At 44.4% G+C, this 17,846-nt stretch overlaps 1 protein-coding gene and 1 long non-coding RNA gene across 3 annotated transcripts in view; one reads left to right on the top strand and one right to left on the bottom strand.

Moving 5' to 3' along the window:
- The window catches only part of GPAA1 (glycosylphosphatidylinositol anchor attachment 1), a 1,710,146-nt gene that overhangs the window by 1,351,221 nt on the left and 341,079 nt on the right, over positions 1-17,846 (bottom strand). The gene's annotated exons all lie outside the window — the stretch shown is intronic.
- The window catches only part of LOC122798465, a 676,918-nt gene that overhangs the window by 630,321 nt on the left and 28,751 nt on the right, over positions 1-17,846 (top strand). For both annotated transcript variants that reach the window (XR_006364272.1, XR_006364271.1), the window contains exon 2: positions 15,097-15,287. This is a non-coding gene — a long non-coding RNA (uncharacterized LOC122798465). The remainder of the gene's footprint in view (positions 1-15,096; positions 15,288-17,846) is intronic.

Below are 17,846 nucleotides of genomic sequence, written 5' to 3'. Positions count from 1 at the left end.
AAACTAGCACTTTTTTCTCAAAACTGGCAAACAATCACCCAAGACAAATGGTTTCTGAATATTGTGTCTCAAGGTTACAGATTCCACTTTTATACTTTACCAAGGCTAAAAGGAATGCCAGACCTGCCACAAAATCAATGGGTAGAGGCACAAAAACAAATTTCAGACCTCATGGACATGAAAGCTATTCAAAAAGTACCACAACAGGAACAAGGACAAGGATTTTACTCAATACTCTTCCTGGTCCCCAGAAAGGACGAGGCCTGGAGGCCCATACTAGACCTTTCAATTCTGAATACTTTCCTGGATATTCCGAAATTCAAAATGTTGACATTAGAGCAGCTTCTACCCATGCTGGGCAAGAAGGCATGGCTTGTTACTCTGGACCTCAAAGAGGCATACCTGCATGTCCCTATCAGACAAAATTGCAGAAGATACCTCAGATTCAAAGCTGGTGCAATGCACTACCAGTTCTCTGCACTGCCCTTTGGCTTATCTACTGCACCCAGGGTCTTCACAAAGTGCCTGGCACCAGTAATTGTATTTTGCAGACAAAAAGGAATTCAAATATATCCATACCTGGATGACTGCCTCATTCAAGCAGAGACAAAGGACATTCTTGTACAGCATCTGGCGTTTGTAAAAAGGTTGCGAATTTCTCTAGGGTACACAGTAAACGAAAAGAAGTCAAAACTAGTGCCCTTGCAACAGATTATATTCCTGGGTGCCAGCTTAAATACAACAGCCCAGATGGCTTACCTCACGCCAGACAAACAAGTTCAACTAACTCAATATTTTCAATTACTGGCAAAAAAGTCCCATCTCCCTGCAAGAAAAATACTAATACCATATGCCAGACTGCATATGAGGAAATTACAATGGTACCCAAAAAGTGTTTTTGGACTCTCCACTCAGTTTAGAAGCAGTAATACCAATGATTCCCTGCCTACAACAGGAGTTTCGATGGTGGGCACAGGCATATCAGCTAAACAAGGGTCAGCCTTTTACCCAACCCACAGCCAGGCAAACTCTAACAGATGCTTCGGATTACGCCTGGGGAGCACACATGGCAGGAAAATGCATTCAGGGCAAGTGGACCACAGACCAGATGCATCTTCAGATCAGTCAAAAAGAGATGTTGGCTGTTCAAAATGCCCTAACAGCTTTCAAGGATCTTCTACATCCAGGACAATTATTACTAAAGACAGACAACACCACAGTAATGTGGTACATAAACAAGCAAGGGGGCACTCATTCTTATCCCCTATGCAGGCAAGCCATGACCTTGTGGAACACAGTTCTAATGTATCAAGTTCACCTGCAAGCACAATTTCTGCCAGGAAAGAAAAATACTCTGGCAGACTATCTAAGCAGAAATATCATGGACCCTCACAGATGGAAATTGAATCCACAAATCTTCAGCATGGTAACGCAAAAATGAGGATGCCCAGACATAGATCTTTTTGCCTCCCCACTGAATTGCCAACTACAAAAATTCTGCACAAGGACTTATCACAAACAAGCATGGAAAGTGGATGCTCTTTTGTTCAGCTGGAAAAACCTAAAAGTTTATGCCTTCCCGCCACTGCCTCTCCTTTCAAAGGTACTCCTAAAAGCCAGACAAAAAAACCCACAGATGATCCTGATTGCTCCATACTGGCCACGCCAGCACTGGTACCCTATCTTAAGGAACTTGGTTCAAGGCCCACTATGGATTTTGCCTCAAATTACACACCTTTTGACTCCACAAAACAATCAGATCCTGCACGGTCAGCTCAAAACCCTAAACCTGGCTGCATGGCAGATACATTAGTCACACAGGCAACACCTCTGTCTAAAGCTGTTATGGATGTCATTTTGGAGGCCAGATGGCCTAGCACCAGGAAAGCTTACTCAGAAAAATGGAAAAGATTCTGCGCCTGGAACCAGGCTCAAAGCCTTGACCCTCTTGTTCCAAACATTCCTCAGATTTTACAATACTTAACTGAGATGCTGGACAGAGGCCTATCCCTTCCCATCAATTATGATCCACGCGTCTGCCATTTCAGCACATTACAACACAGATCCTCCTTTATTCTCTCATTCCTTACTAAAGCAGTACCTCAGAGGGGCTAAAAACATAAGACCACCCCGGAGAGCACCAACACCAACTTGGGACCTCAATTTTTTTTTTGGAAAAACTGACCCTACCACCTTTTGAGCCAGCCAATACAGCCAATCTAAAATTTTTATCATGGAAAACAACTCTGCTCCTGGCAGTAACTTCAGCACGAAGAGTCTCGGAGCTAGAGGCATTAATGGCAGTGGAACCTTTTATAATTTTTCATCAGGACGGTATCTTTAAAGACAAACCCTACCTTTATGCGAAAGGTGGTATCTAGTGTGGCTCTTAACCAAACCATCCATTTGCCAACTTTTTATCCAAACCCACAGAATAAAGGGGAGACACTTCTGCATTCTTTGGACATACACAGGCAGCTACGCTTCTACTTGGACAAAACAAAAGCTTTCAGGAAAACTGAGCAACTGTTTGTAGCATATGCTGCAGGATCACAGGGCAAGGCTATCTCAAAGCAGACTATATCCAAATGGATAGGACACTGTATTCGGTACTGCTACACACAGCATGGAAAATCAGTCCCAAATAACATTAGGCCACATTCCACTAGGGCAACAGCCACTTCAACAGCCTTTCTCAGAGGAGTACCTACCAAGGAAATTTTGGAGGCTGCAACTTGGAGTTCAGTGCACACCTTTACCAAGCATTACCACCTGCCTCTTTACTCTAAATCCAGAGCAGGATTTGCCACTGCAGTTCTGCAGGGCCTCCTAGCCAATCCTAACTCTTTATAGACCAGCCACCCAACCTTGGCTTTGGGATTCTACCCAAGTGTAATGACTGCAGCAGTGTAACATGATGAACATAGTACAGTTTTGTACCTACCATAAATGTAGATGTTAGTGTTCACACTGCTGCAGTCCAGGTTACCCTCCCTCCATCCCCTCTGAACTAGCTGGACTTACACCACACAGGTTGTATAGGATAGAAAGGTATAGGTATTTGCTTGTAACTGAAGGTATTGTTTTTATTTTATATATATATATTTTTGATTAGCAGTATGTATTGCCTACCTACTTGGGGGCACCTGAAATCTGGGGCAAGAAAAACTGAAGAAAATTGCATCGGATGCATCTTGTATACCCCTGGCGCTCTGACATCAGGGAAGAAGCGACAGCAACCGACGCCGGACCAAGACTCTGGCTGACTACGGGACCGCCTGACGGCAGGATAACCCAAGTGTAATGACTGCAGCAGTGTGAACACTCTAACATCTACATTTATGGTAGGTACAAAACTGTACTTTCTCCCTCTCGGAGCTTCGGCGTAGGTGAACTCTGCTCCTACATCGGCCTTGGAGCCGTCTCCCTTGGTGCGGAGAAAGATTCCAATTTCCTCGGAACCGGAGCTTTCTCTGCATCATGGCAGGGACGCCTTCAATGTCATGAGGAGTGTGCTGGCCAGCTCCACTATCGGCCCCATCCCCTGTAGTGCCTGTGCCAACCTCTGCTCCTCCTCCAGACCCCAAGTGTGGGGAACCGGTGCTCCAGGGCACCCCATTGGGTGTTTCCTCTTCTTCCGAGGCCTCCCCTGATCATTCAGAGGAGCCCCCTTGTAAGAAGTGCAAGAGGAAGCACATTGACTCCCCTGAGTCTGTCACTTCTGATACAGATTTAGATGACTCTGAAGGGTTCCCGAGATCCCCCTCTGAAGATGTTTCTTTTTTGGACATCCTCGAAATGCTTAAGCAGAGGGGGAACTGGAATCCCCTAGCCCTTACCGAGGAGGAGTCTGTATTCTTGGATGAGTTCAGTTCCCGACCTTCCACCTCCTGGGTTTCTCCGTCTTTCGATCCATTTATGTCCGTGGTGGCTCGAAAGGCTTGGTCACCCCCGGATACAGTGGAACCAACTCTGAGGAGACCTGGCAAGTTCATCACAGCACCCCATGATGAGCAGTTCCTTACCAAAGGTGTTCTTATTGATGCCATGGTGGTAGCAGCAGCCACCAAAAAAGAGTTAGCGGAAACCTCTTTGTCTGTCCATCCTCCTAACAAGGAGTCTAGGACCATGGACAGATACGGGAAGTGAATATTTGCTTCAGCGACCTTTTCAATGAGGTCACTGAACTACTTATGCCATTTTACCTGGCTTCAGAGGGATCTCCTTAAAGAGCTCGGAGATACCATTCAAGATCCATCAGCTGAGGGGGCTCAAGCTAAAGTGGCTTCCCAGCTGGCGACCCTTAATTCTGTAGTCAACTCCTCCATGAGGCTCATTTCCTATGCAGTTGATGGTGCGAGTAGAGCCGCAGGTACGGGCGTCACCCTTAGGAGACGTGCATGGATGCGGCTGTGTAACTTTGCGGAACCCTTTAGAGCGTCATTCATCAACACCCCCCTTTGATGGTTCCTTTCTTTTTGGACCACAGGTGAGACACTTTGACTAGGTGTGAGCAAGAAGACCAGACTCTCTGCCGTGACAGTCCGTTTTTCCACTCCTTCCGGACCATACCCCAAGGGTCAAAAGATGGAAAAATGTGGTTCCGAAAATCCCAGGGAGCCTCGCCTGACACACGTAGCGATTTTTCCTCCAGGGGCAGAGGGGGAAACAACAACAACAGACGCCGCCCTCCTGACAGAGGGGGTCCGCAGAACCAGGGCAACAGAGTATCCTTCTCTGAGAAGCCCTTTCAGCATCCCTGAAGGGTTGACCGGCTGCCCGCCTCTGGAGGCAGTCAGGGAAGACTTTCACTGTACCCAAAAGCATGGCAAAATTTAACGCAAGACAAATTGGGTATGATCAATTATATCCGGAGGTTACAAAATTCCCTTCTCTCAACCCCCGTTACAGTCAAACAAATCCCTTCCAGGTGCGCTCCACCCAATCTGAGGGACCAAGCAGCCATAGATGTTTCAAAACTGCTGGAAAAGAGTCATCCAGGAAGTCCCGGTAGACCAACATGGATCCGGAACTTACTCAAGGTTCTTTTTGGTTCCAAAAAAGACTGGGGACTGGAGACAGATTCTGGATCTCAGCAAACTAAACAAGTCTGTTCAAAGAACAAAGTTTCGGATGGTCACACTACAGTCCATTCTACCCTTACTGGGTCAGGACAATTGGATGTGCTCCATAGATCTTCAGGATGCATACTACCACATCAAAATGGACAGGCACTTCAGGAGATTTCTTCGCTTCCGGCTGGGAGCCAGTCATTACCAGTTCAGAGCTCTGCCCTTTCGTCTCCCCACAGACCCCAGGGTGTTCACCAAATGTATGGCAGTGGTCACGGCTCACCTGAGACGTCGAGGATTCCAGGTGTTTCCATATCTAGACGACTGGCTCCTCTCTGCTACTACCAGGCATCAACTTCTGCAAGCCAGGGACTACACAATCACAATTTGCTCCCAGCTAGGCATTACAATAAACATTGAAAAAATCTGCCTTGTTGCCCTGTCATTCTATCACCTATATAGGAGCAGACTTAGACACAAGGAAACATGTCTGCAAGGCTAACGCCAGAAAGGGTATCTACAGTTTGCCAGCAAGTACAAATTCTAATGCAGAGCAAAAGGATCCAAGTCAGATTCGTCCTTCAAACTCTGGGTTCCATGGCAGTGGCAATTCTTCTAATCCCACTGGCCCGTTTCACATGAGGATCCTTCAGTGGCTTCTGTTCACAGAGTGGTCCTTCCAACAGCTGCCCATGTCTCGTATGATCATGATTACAGAAGCATGCAAAAGGCACCTTTCCTGGTGGATGGTCTCCCCACTAGTGACTCTGGGCAGATGCTTCATTCAGCCCCCTCCAGTTGCCACAGTGACCACAGACGACTCCCTGATAAGGTGGGGGGGCATTATCAGTGCAGGACAGTCCAAGGCACTTGGCAGACTTCACGAGTACCATCTGCATATAAACTTTCTAGAAATGAGAGCCATGCTCCTAGCATTGCAAGCTCTTCAGGACTCTCTCCCTTCTGGGACCATTGCAATTCAAACGGACAACATGTCAGTGGTGTGGTACATCAACAAGCAGGGCGGAACCAGGTCACACCCCATATGTTGAGAAGCACTCAGACTCTGGCAGTGGGCAATTTCCTCCCAACATTTTCTGATTGCGACGCACATCCCTGAGAGATGCAACTTCATAGCGGACAGGCTCAGCAGAGCTATTCTCATGCCTCACGAGTGGTCTCTGAATCAGGTAGTTGTGGATCTGATCTTCTGCAAATGGGGACAGCCTTGCTGCAATCTTTTTGCCACCCCCTTCAACAACAAACGCAGCAACTACTTCTCCCTTCTTCCGCTTCCAGGTCGCACTCCCAGAGACGCTCTAGACCACGATTGACCTCAGGGACTTCTTTATGCCTTCCCTCCATTTCCCCTGATACCAAAACTCGTACAGAAAGCAATATCTTTAGGTTGCAAAATGATCCTCATTGTCCCCTACTGGCCTCGACAGATATGGTTTCCGTTCCTGCACCATTACCTTCTCTATCAGCCCTGGCCTCTGGATCTGATTCCAGACCTACTGATTCATCAGTCAGGTGAGCTGCATCAATCCCTCCAAACACTCCAGCTCACAGCTTGGTTGCTCCACTTCCAACCTTAGCCAGGCTTCCCAGCATTTCCCCGGCCGTGTGTGAGATTATTGTCTCCTCTCACAAGTCGACAACTAGAAAAACTTATGCTAGCAAATGGAAATTTTTTCTTATTGGGCAGAGGCTCGGAACGTAGGTCCTTTTTCAGCCCCAGTCCACAAAATTTTGGAGTTCCTAGCACAACTTTTTCATTCTGGGTCTGCTTCCGCTCCAATCGGGGTTCAATTAGTGGCCATTTCTAACTTTCATGTTGGGTTGTCTAATTCAAACATTGTCTCATAAGCTCTGTAAAGCCTTTTTAAGTGGGACTACTCTCCTTAGACCTCCAGTGAGAGATCCCCCTCCTCCTTGGGACCTTCATTTGGTACTAACCTCCTTAATTATGCCCCCCTTTGAACCTGCAACATCCTGCTCCATTAAATTTTGGTCTTGAAAAACACTTTTTCTAGTAGCTATTACTTCAGCCAGACGCGTATCTGAACTTCAGGCACTATGTGTTCGGCCTCCATACTTGGTTTTTTCATAAGGACAGGGTTGTTCTGAGGACTAATCCCTTGTTCCTTCCGAAAGTCTGCTCAGAAAATAATTTAAACCACTCTATAGACCTTCCTGTGTTTTTTCCCTAACCACACCAACAAGGCAGAATACAAATTGCACCAATTGGATGTTCATAGACAGTTGCGTTTTTACTTTCATAGGACTAAGGATGTAAGGAAGTCGGACCAACTATTCCTTTCCTACGCTCTAGGCAAACAAGGTCTCCCAATTTCCAACGTGACCTTATTCAGGTGGTTGTCTCACATTACTACTTTCATTTATTAATTGAGAAACAAAGAGTTGCCCATCAAACCGAAAGGTCATTCTATTAGGGCTTTGACCACCTCTGTAGCCTTCCATTCTAGGTTGCCCATGGATTCTATCTGTGCAGCTGCTACGTGGGCAAATCCTCATACCTTTATTTCTCATTACAAGCTAGTTATGGTCTCCAGGAGCAGAGCTGACTTTGGTTCCACTGTTCTGAAGAGTCTGTTCCAATGAGCCGCCCAGGATTGTAGGTGCTAGGGACGCTGTCTCAACCAGCAAGAACGAAGGCGAGATAGACAACTTAACATAAAGAAGTTATGTACCTACCGTAACATTCCATGTTAGTTGTCTTCATCTCACCTTCTTTCTTGCGTCCCACCCTCCGCCCCCCTGTCCTATTGGATTGAGAGGAGTTTTTGGTTTCACTGGCTGAGTGTTCTGTGGTTTGTTTCCTCTACTGACTTGGAGAGTATGACAGGTATGCTCAACTTTTGTTTGGACAGGTTGATTCTCTGGCTATGTCTGGGGTTAGCTATTACAAACAAGATCTGGGTAGCTAGCGCTAGGCATCCTGGGATAAGGGGTAGCCTCGAGCCAGTAAACAGCTCTCAAGCTATAGAAGATAGCCGAATCGGAGCCGAGGATCGGCTCCGATCCCAACCAGCAAGGAAGAAGGCGAGATGACAACTAACATGGAACGTTATGGTAGGTACATAACTTTTTTCCCCACTTATGAGGACTCTGATGCAGAAGATTCCATCCCTTCTGCTTCTCCTCCAGAGGATTTTTCTTTTGGAGAAACTTTGCATACCTTAAAGGAACACTTTCACTGGGAGAGTCAAGATTTCTCAGAATCTAAAAAGAGACTTAGGGATTTCCTTCTTCTTCCTCAGCATAGGCCTTTGGCTATGCCTCCTGTTTTAGACATTGTTGATGATGTTTTCTCAGAGTCCAGTATGACTCGCGATTCCCTGCCTCCGGCTCGTAGTAAGCCAGACAGATATTACAGGGTTCCTGATTCCCACAAATTCCTCTTTAAAAACCCTACTGCTGATCTTGAAACCATTTCTCAGGGTCCCAAGGGCATTAAGGCTTCTACTGCTAAAAATCCCACCCCTTCTGATACATATTCCAGGGCACTGGATAGATGGGGTAAGAAGGTTTACACCTTTGCAATCAGGGCTTTAAACTGTCAATTTCATATGCTTAAATATCAACAGCATGTCATGTGTTTACTGAAGCAGAAAATGATGTTGATTTCTGACTGTGTGGAAAATAGAGTTGCAGGATTTATTGCATTCAGCTGAACAGGTTGGAAAACATACTTTGCAATGTGGTTTTGATTCCTTGGAGGCCTCTTGCAGGGCTGCTGTAACTGGATCTGTGATAAGAAGGCATGCTTGGCTCAAGGGTCAAAATCTGCCTGACCATGTTAAAGCAAAATTGTTGGATGCTCCTTCACAATAGGACAGTCTATTTGGTAATAAGGCTGAAGAAGTTTTGAAAAAGATGGAAGATAAAGTTAAATCTATGCAAACTGTGAAAGATTTCCTACAAGTGCAGCCACCCAGGTTCAGTAGGTACTGGCCTACTAAGAACTGGTCCTTTCAGTACCCACTAGAGCCGCTCAGGTGAAACCCAGACATTCCAAAGGCTCCCGTTTTCAGTCACAAGGAACGAATAGAACAAAGCAATGGGGTGCTTCCACCTTCAAATCTGGAAGTATCAAGGCACCTTCCCATGGAAAACAGCCTCATTGATTTTCCACTGCAATCACCAAGCACTTATCTTTTGGCCGCCCCTTTGGGGCGAAAACTGGCACTTCATGAATGAAACTGGCAATTGATTACCCAGGACAAATGGGTTTTAAATATAGTATCCCAGGGATACAGATTTCATTTCCACACATTGCCAGTCCCAAACGGATGGCCAGATCTGCCTCCAAATCCGTGGGCAGAGGCCCAGAAACAAGTTCTGTCCCTCATGAATATGGGGGCTATTCAACCAGTACTGGAAAAGGGACAAGGTTTTTATTCAAGACTTTTCCTGGTACCCAGAAAAGACCAATCATGGCGTCCAATTCTGGATTTATCCATTCTAAATACATTTCTGGACATTCCAAAATTCAAGATGCTAACTCTCCAACAGTTACTACCTTATGCTAGGCAAGGATGCCTGGGTGGTAACTCTACTTAGAGGCTTACCTGCATATCCCAGTCCAGGAATCTTGCAGAAGATACCTCCGCTTCAAAGCAGGCTATTTGCACCATCAGTTCTCTGTGCTGCCCTTTGGCTTATCTACTGCGCCCAGGGTCTTCACAAAGTGCCTGGCACCAGTAATTGCATTTTGCAGGCAAAGAAATATTCAAATTTATCCATACCTGGACGATTGTCTAATTCAGGCAGAAAACAAGGAGACACTTCTAAAACATCTGGCATTTGTAAAAAGGCTTTTAACTTGTCTAGGGTACACCATAAACAAAAAGAAATTGCAGCTGGTACCCTCTCAAGTAATTGGGTGCAAGCTTGAATACAACTGCCCAGATGACTTGCCTTGCGCCAGAAAAACAAATTCAATTAATGACTTATTTCAAACAGGTGAACACAAAAACCCAGCTATCTGCAAGACAAATTCTGCAGGCCTTGGGGTTCATGGCCTCCTGCCTTCTTCTAATTCCATATGCAGGACTGCATATGAGGACACTTCAGTGGTACCTAAAAAGCTTATGGGAGTCAACATTGTCACAGCCTGGAAACAATGATTCCTATCATTCCTTGCCTGTAGCTAGAGTTCCTATGGTGGGCAGAGGCCTGCCACCAAAACAAGTGACTGTCATTCATTCCACCCCCTGCCGCCCAAACCCTGACTACAGATACATCAGACTATGCACAGGGGGCACATCTGGCAGGGAGACGCATTCAGGGCCAATGGAGCCCAAATCAAATGCACCTACATATCAATCAGAAAGAGATGCTAGCTGTACAGAATGCTCCGACAGCCTTCAAGGACTATCTTCATCCAGGACAACTACTGATTTAAAGACTGACAACACCACAGTCATGTGGTACATAAACAAGCAGGGGGGTACCCATTCCTACCCCCTTTGCAGACTAGCCATGGCATTGTGGGACACGGCCTTGACTTATCAAATACATCTACAAGTTCAGTTCCTGCCAGGAAAGCAAAATACTCTGGGAGACGAACTAAGCAGAAATCTTATCGACCCACACGAATGAAAACTGGATCCACGAATCTTCAGCATGTTGACACGCAAATGGGGGGAGCCCAGACATAGATTTTTTTGCCTCTTCCCCAAAACTGTTAGTTGGACAAATTCTGCACAAGAATTCATTACAAAAAAGCTTGGAAAGTGGATGCTCTATCCTTCAGCTGGAAAAAACTATCAGTCTATGCCTTTCCCCCTCTGCCTCTGCTCTCCAAGGTCTTACTAAATGTCAGACAGGAAAAATCAAAAATTATTCTGTTTGCTCCAGACTGGCCTCGCCAACACTGGTATCTGCTCCTACACAATATGTTGCACCTTCCTCCTTGGTACCTGCCTCACACACCTTACCTACTGTTTCAGCAGAACTGTCAAATTCTGCACACTCTGCTCCAAACTCTGAATCTTGCAGCATGGATAATCAACTAATTTCACCAGTTACGTGTCTCAGCAAACCTGTGATGGATGTCATTTTGGAGGTTAGAAGGCATAGTACTAGAAAATCTTATGTTGACAAATGGAAAAGATTCTATGCCTGGAACACCATGCACAAGGAATAAGCACAGCAATGCCCAATATTCCTCAGATTCTGCAATACTTAACTGAGATGCTTCACAAGGGCCTATCTTTTTGTTCCATACAAATCATGCCATTTCAGCTCATTACAACACAGAGCCTCCCCTCTTTTCTCATCCTCTGCTAAAGCAGTACCTCAAAGGGGCCAAAAATTTAAGACCTCCCAGATGAGCACCAACTCCTGCATGGGACCTCAATTTTGTTTTGGAAAAACTCATTCTACCTCCTTTTGAGCCAGCTGCTACTGCAGACCTAAAATTTCTCTCTTGGAAAACAGCTTTTCTTTTAGCAGTCACTTCAGCTAGAAGGATTTCAGAACTACAGGCTCTTATGGCACTGGAGCCTTTAATTATTTTTTACCCAGACAGGGTGGCTCTCAGGACTAAACCATCCTTTATGCCTAAAGTGGTATCCAGTGTGGCCCTTAATCAGACCATTCATCTTCCAACTTTCTTCCCAAATCCACAGAACAAGGGTGAGCGGATTCTGCATTCATTGGATGTACACAGACAACTAAGATTCTATTTAAACAGGACAAAATTTCTAAGAAATCTGAACGGTTACTGGTGGCATTTGCTGCAGGGGCAGATGGAAAGGCTATTTCAAAGCAGACTATTTCCAAATGGATAAGCCATTGTATTAGTTTCTGCTATGTGCACCTTGGTAAACATGTCCCCAAGGGGATCAGATCTCATTCCACCAGGGCTGCATCTACTTCTGCAGCCTTTCTCAGAGGGGTTCCTACCAGAGACATTCTAGAAGCTGCTACCTGGAGCTCAGTTCATACGTTCACCAAACATTACCATTTACCTCTCTTCTCTAAGTCCAGAGCAGGCTTTGCTACTGCTGTCTTGCAGGGCCCTATAGCTGCTCCTAATGCTGCATAAATCCATCCTACCAACCATAGCTTTGGGATTCTACCCACATGTAATGCAACAGTGAAACAAGAAGAACATAGTACAGTTGTGTACACTTACCATAAATGTAGATGTTAGTGTATTCACTGTTGCAGTCCTGGTTACCCTCCCTCCAGCCCTTGTTTTTTCTCCAACTATACCTCTCATTTCTGTTACTGTCTTTAAAAGCCTTTTTGGTGTATTTGTTTTTGTTTGGAGGTATATGTTTCGTGTTTTTTATTCTATAGATATAAATATAGCTATAGATATAGCTATATATATATATATATATATATATATATATATATATATATATATAATTTTGCTCCCCATTTGGGGGGCACCTGGCATATGGGGCAAGAAAAACTGATGTAATGGTGTCTGCTGCATGACCCAAGACTTTGTGTGTGTATATATATATATATATATATATATATATATATATATATATATATATATATATATATATATATATATATATATCCATAAGGATCTGTTTATTGACTTGTAGTACATCAAAAGAACTCCTGAACATGTTTGCCATGGGCCTTGCATTGGGGAAAAGGTTAAGCTTTCTTCTTTCCTTTGCTTCACTGTAACTTTTGAACAGACTTTGCTATGGGTGCTGTAGTTGTGGCAGATTAATTATTTTCCCTTTAATTCACTTTGTTGAATTAGAAACTGGTGTGTTTACCTGTGGTCCATGGGATTAATTTGCAGAGATCTAGTTATATATCCTTTGTATTTCGTAGGTACTAGGCTATAACCTCTTTATTTCTAGATGCGCACCCTTTAGTAATTAGATGGGCCACATAGAAGGATTTCCTAACTACTTTGGCAATATGATTGTCAAAGGAGAGATTACGATCTATCTGGGTCCCCGGATCTCTTATTGCCCCTTTTGTATTAAGTGGGCTGCATGACTTGCCTTCCAGATTAACTCGCTCCCCACAGTGCAGATCTGGAAGTTTCCACTCTAACGTCCAGTGAGCTTTTTGATAGAATAAAATTATATTCTCACATTTCAAACAAACATTCATATCTCTGGAACCATAGAAGTTACTAAATTAAATCTCAACCTCTCTCCAACTCGAGCCATTTTTATAGTGATAGTGTGTTTTGGGTTCTAGGTCTTAAAAGGAATTTTATAAGTCTTAGTATATATAGTAACAGTAAGTTTTTAATGTTTTGTAAACCACTTAACATCTCGGCAACCACTGAAGTTAACATACATACTGTTTTCAGCATTTTGTTCATCCAAATGAGTTTTCATATGAGGCTAATCAGTTGTCTGTACTACTTATTGAGATATTTGGAGGGGAAAACATGAAATTTATGATGCAAGTAAATATATAAACAGTTAATATTTCTAATGCATTAGACAGTGGTCAAATATTGGTACAGTTGTGTTTGCAACTGTGTAAGCTTTGAGATGAAATCTTTCAATACCTTGTATATAACATGGTTTTGGAATTAATGTAAATATGAGCAAGCAATATGTGACTCCTAGAGGCAGTCAGTAGGATGCAACTGCAGAAGCACCTGGAGGCATCACGTGTTTCTGAGTTAAGCAGGCAAACTGGAAAGCTTGGGTATTAGATATATGTTCCAAGTCTGAAATGATACCATGGCATGTTTTGGTGTTGGGAGTGCCTGTGTGAGAGGAAAATGAACTAGCTGAGCTGACAGTTGCAGAATGTACCAATGTAGCAATGTACCCCTGATGAATTCAACACAGGCTGATAAGACAAGTACATATCAGTTATGTAGCCTGTTGGTCACTACCGTGTGATAATGTGGTGTCTTGCTTTTTCAGTTTACTGCGGTTTGATTTTCAGTAGGAATAATGGCAAGGTGCTTGTGTGGGACACATTTCTTAAATCACTTAGTGTCTGTTTTTTGTGGTTTCTGAATATTCTAGTTGTTTCTGAAGGTTAGGGCAGCACTGTTGTCTTCCTGGACTTATTTTTAAGTTTGTGAAGTATATTGCATACTGATTTTTATGCTCTTCTCCATATCGAACATTTTCACCTTAAGGATCCCATGGTAATAGCTTTTTGACATCTTCAAAATAAGTTTGTTCCAGTTTATGTCAAGGATATTTAAATTGAGGGCATGTGTGATATGTTATGCATGCCATATGTAATGCATGTCATGTGATTACTAATGGTTTACTGTTTGCTTTGAATCTTCGACTCATCTTTTCAGGGATCCATTCTTTGAGCAATACAGCTGCATCCCATGTGCTCATTGTGGACTTCGCATTATGATCCCATCACTTGCTTTTAGTTGGAGAGGATGTTGGTTAAGGATTATTCATTCAAGTATGCTTCAAAATATCCCCTGGTACTGTACTTAGGAAGGAGTGTCATTAAGCTCTGAGTGACTGTTGATTAAAAGTTGCTTGCTTCCCTTTAGCTGTTTGCAGAGGTAAATGCTTAGAATGATTATGATATGTAAAGGTTTAAGCTGCTTTGTGTATCGTGACATTGTTTACTTGTGATTAAGTTTACTGGTGAAGCTTGGTGGTTTCACCAGAACAGTGGGGTGATCTTTTCTGGGAGAGCTAGCTTCTCACTGTGCTTCTTATAGCAGGGGTGAGTTTCAAAGATGGACCAAATGGAGTAGTCCATATGCTGGATGAGTCTTGGATGGTACTGAGGGAATTTTTGAGCAGGGTTTTGGCTTTGCAGATGGGGTATGCAGGATCATTCAGTTCGAGCTTTCCCAAGTTCATCTTAGAAAAATGTGGGCCAGAAATGGTCATTATCCAAGAAAAAATTGACTGACTACATGATAGAAACTATATTTGCGACTTTCTTTTTTTTTTTTTTTCAGTTTAATGTGTATTGGCATGTAAAAGTTAAACTGTTTAGAAAACCTAGTTTTTATTTATTGCGTTACATTAACCTTCTACCTGGTTTGTTTGCTTTGCAGGCTAATATGTCCTTTTCTAGTCTATCTCGTGGAAGGAAACTGGCACTATCTGCTTTGGGGATTGTGACAGCAGGGGGTGCTGGCCTGGCCCTGGCCTTGCACCAGTCTGTGAAAGCTAGTGAGCTCGAGCTGCATCCACCAAGTTATCCCTGGAGTCATGGTGGATTCTTATCTTCTCTTGATCATGCCAGGTAAGTAGATGGGCTATTGTTTTTTTTTTTTTCCCATATGTATGAAATCTAGGACCGATGTATGTGGGCTAATCTAGCAATTGTATGCAATAACATTTTTCCAAGTGTCCTTTTTCTGCAAATATAACTACAAATCTGGTGTCTGCTCTGTCTGCCTGCAGCTTATTGGATAGGACTCTAATTTAATGCTAGCTAAATCACGAAACTTCAATTCCCTGGGCTTTGCCTCCCCTACCTACACTCCCCTGCTCCCTAGAGTATAACCCAGATTGCTGCTATTCCAGCTAGTAGCTTGTTCCGTGGCTCTGCTTATGATTTATTCTTTTTCTGGTGTTTTTCCTTTGGGCTATATCCCTTGCCCTTTAGCGTGTAGTTAGCTAGGTTTTTAGGTTTCTAGTGTTTTTAGGTATTGTGTATGTTAGTGTAGTCAACAGCGGTCTTTGCTGCTAGAGCATTAAGCTTGTTCTCTTAGGCAGTTTTGCTTATAGCATAGTGTGTGCTTGTATTTTGTAGTCTGTGTTAGCTTTTAAAGTATGGATAAGGGTTTTAAAAAAATGTGTTGCTTGTTGGCACAAGTTGCCTTCGCAGGATGCATCTACTGCTGGGGGGCTATCCACCTGGATTAACCTTTTCATTTGCAAGGGTTTGTTCCTGGGCCACAAATGAGAGGAGGGTGAAGCTAGTGCAGACAGTTGCCACCTTCCTGGTAAGGAATCCAAGGCTCCCAAAGAGGACTGCTCCTGGCTCCTCTGATGACCAGTTGGACCCGAAGTTACTAAGACCTTTAGGTTTTCTGATGGCACTGGCATCTTCTCCAACACATCTGAGCCAATTGCCCTTGGTGCCAACCTTGAGTAAGACTCCCTTCTCTGGTTCTTAGTATGCTGAGCCCCTTTTTGGTGAATGGGGCTCCTTTAGATTTGGTAGCCTCTCCCTTCTCATCCTCCACTTTGCCAGAGGTGTCACCAGAGTCTTCTCCTTCCCTGCCCTGGATCCAGTTGGCGGGCTGTTCGCCGATCAAATGAACCTCCAAGCCTCAGTTGATGGCTTCATCCTTTCTGTTGTCATAGTTGGCGGGCAGCATCAACGCTTCTGATTTGGAGCAGCTGATGGTCTTTTTTGTGGATTCAATTGGTCCTTACTGGTTGTGGCTGAGATCCCTTCCCATCCCTTTGGCTCCCTCATCCTTGTTTCCTCCCACAGTTTCTTCAGACCCAGCTGTTTCCACCCTCCGGGTTGGATCAGAGGACTTAACTATGTTTGGCTCCAGCTGCTACCTTGGTCTTTTCTACTCAACTGTGTCAGAGCTGGGAGGACCTCAGATCTAATACATGGTTAGGTTCAACATTCCTGACTTTGGGGTTAGCCCTCATACTTGGAATGTCTACTCTTGACAGCTCATTTCTGGTCTTGACATTGGGACGAGGTGTAGCTTCTCCAGGCTATGGCACTTTTCAGATGTCTTCTGATACTGGAAATATTGGTTCCAGGCAGCTGATGCCTGCCTTAGACTCAACTCCTTTGTGCAGAACATCCTCTCCACAAAGTCAGTCTTCCCCCAGCTAGTGTTACCTCCCCTTTCTTATCTGTGCCTGCAGCCAGTCATCAGTGTGCTCCAAAGCAGCCCATACTGGTGGGCCTTCACTATGCCCCCCTTTCTGGAGTTCCTGCGTCTTCCTCTTTCTTTCCGAATTCTGCAGTGCAGGAAATGTCAGACAAGAGGAAGCACCTGGACTCTGCCCAAGGAGCATCTTGACGAAGATGCTGACCTCAAAGGAGAAGGGTCCCCTAAGTCACCACATGGTGATGCCTCCTTTAGCGATCTCTTTGAGCTAGACAACTGGTGCTTATTCTCTGGAGAAGTCTGTATTTTTTGGAGGCCTTCAGCGTGGGGCCATTCACATCCTGGTGTCTTGGAGGGTGTGAAAGAACCCATAATGGTAGAGACCATCCCCAGAAACCTGACAAAATTCTCTCCCCATCCAAGGATCAGTTGCACTGGAGTAACAGTCTGGCATGGATGCAGTCTTGGTGGCCGCCACAGAAGGAAATCTCTCAAGGAGAGTTCCATGGTCCATTCCTGGAATAGAGAAGAATCTTGGCTTGAACAGTCTAGGGAAGTACTGTTATGCCTTGGGGACATTCTGTTTAAGGGTATTTAAATTACCTTTCCCACCTGACAAGGTTTCAGTGCGGTCTTATCGCTGAAGTCTCTAAGAATGTTAAAACACAGCAGTTTCCCGAGAGATGCTTGATGAGAGATGTTTGCAATAGACTGGAGAATTGACAAATGGGTCTCCTCTCCAAAGCAGCTGATTAAGTGTCTCAGGCAGCGGAGACTGGTGTGATACCACAGTTGGATGCAGTTTTACAGTTTGGCAGACTGCTTCAAGGTGTCCTTTAACACCCCATTTAATGACTCTTCCTTATTTGGGCTGAAGTTTAAGGAAAGTCTTATTAGGAGTGAGCAAGATTGGAAGACGCTGTCTGCCATTGGAGTGTGCTTTTTACAACTCGGTGAAACTTCTCATGGAATCAGATGGGGGGAGACAAATTTAT

The sequence above is a fragment of the Protopterus annectens genome, chromosome 3.part1, assembly GCF_019279795.1.
Source record: "Protopterus annectens isolate FY-2018-M chromosome 3.part1, PAN1.0, whole genome shotgun sequence".
NCBI classification, from domain to species: Eukaryota; Metazoa; Chordata; order Ceratodontiformes; family Protopteridae; genus Protopterus; species Protopterus annectens.
Note: the sequence above shows the minus strand (reverse complement) of the source record. Positions and strands in the feature narration are given on the sequence as shown.